This window comes from Pteropus vampyrus, unplaced genomic scaffold (genome assembly GCF_000151845.1).
Source record: "Pteropus vampyrus isolate Shadow unplaced genomic scaffold, Pvam_2.0 Scaffold22154, whole genome shotgun sequence".
Classification (NCBI taxonomy): domain Eukaryota; kingdom Metazoa; phylum Chordata; class Mammalia; order Chiroptera; family Pteropodidae; genus Pteropus; species Pteropus vampyrus.
Genome location: NW_011910935.1, coordinates 1 through 1,442, shown reverse-complemented (window position 1 = coordinate 1,442; position 1,442 = coordinate 1). Strand labels below are relative to the sequence as shown.

The 1,442-nt window shown below is 48.8% G+C and overlaps 1 pseudogene; it reads left to right on the top strand.

Moving 5' to 3' along the window:
• Window positions 1-1,309: 1,309 nt before the first annotated feature.
• LOC111735293 lies at window positions 1,310-1,428 on the top strand (annotated as a pseudogene).
• The last annotated feature ends 14 nt before the right edge of the window (window positions 1,429-1,442 follow it).

Below are 1,442 nucleotides of genomic sequence, written 5' to 3'. Positions count from 1 at the left end.
TTCATGCCTCCCACCTACCATACAGTAGCCATTCCATAAACGCTGGTTGTTGAGATGGCAGGTGGACGGATGGATGGACAGACAGGCAGACAGACGGTTGCCATGGCACACTTCGTTGCCCGCCTCCCCGCCTCCTGCTTTTCGTCTTCCCTCAGCCCCGGTTCCTGCCCTTAGATAACGTGCTCTTCAGAGCTGTTCCGGTGGACTTTCTGGTATCAGTGTCTGATAATGCTGTTCCTCCCCCACCAACCCCGAGCCCCGGAACATGAGAACTTAGTGTGCACGTCTAGAAGGCCCTCAGGCTCTCCAGGATGAAGTCGAGATTCTTCCAGGTGGCGTTGGAAGGCCTTGGCGACCGTCCTGTCTGACTGACAGCTCAGCCTCAGGTCCCTCTGCGTTCCCCCTCCTTCCCCCCCACCCGCCCATATCCCCTCGCACCCCAGCCGCGTCCGTCCCAGGGCCTGGGGCGAACCAGGGCGTGGGCCCCGTATCACTCTGCGTGCGCCGTTGCTTCTCTCCAGGCCTCCTCCTTCTGTCCCTGACAACTCTTCGTACTGTTTACTCTTGAATCGTGACACATTCCCGATCCTAAATGGGCGTGGCCACCGGCATCTTTGCCGCTCTTGGCACCTGCCTCTGCGTCTACGTACTCGTCTTTGTCCTCAGTAGCCTGTGGCTTCCTTTAGGGCAGGCACTATTTATTTTTTTAATCTCTGTTTTCCCAGAGCCTATCACAGGGCCTGACATTTCGGAAATACCGAATGAACACGTGGAGGAAAACCTAACTAATTCTGTCATCCCGTGTGTCACGTGCACTGTTAAACATACTTAGTGGAATGACATTAAGTATCTCAGGCCAAATTTAGCAAACATATCATGGCTCATTTAGCGAGCTAAAAAATATGCAATACGTAAGGTGAATATTTTCTGAGAGGGGTGATATTTGGTACCCAATTCCACTTCTTGTCACTGTCACCATCTAGTTCTTTCTGTGTAAATTATTTCACCTTTTGAGGCCTTAGTTTCTAAATCAGCAGAATGGAGGTGATGGTGCTTTCCTGAGCAGGCTGGTGGGTTAGACCACGTGCTGCCTTAATGTCTGTCCCAACGTGAAAATTCTATAATGAGTGTTTTCTGAAATATGCTGTTTCCACTATCACTCTGAATATAATTTTTCTAATAAGGAACTGTATTTTTTTATCAAGTACAAACCTTGATATTAAAAGGAAAGTCACAGAATAAATAAACATTTTAATGTGAGGAAACAAGCTAAAATGAGTGGGTGTGAATCTTTTGAATTCTAAAACAAGTCTACAGCTGTGCTACCCTGAACAAGCCCGATCCCGTCTGATCTCGGAAGCTAAGCAGGGTCCGGCCTGGTTAGTACTTGGATGGGAGACCACCTAGGAAGACCAAGTGCTGCAGGCGTAAAAAATAAATAA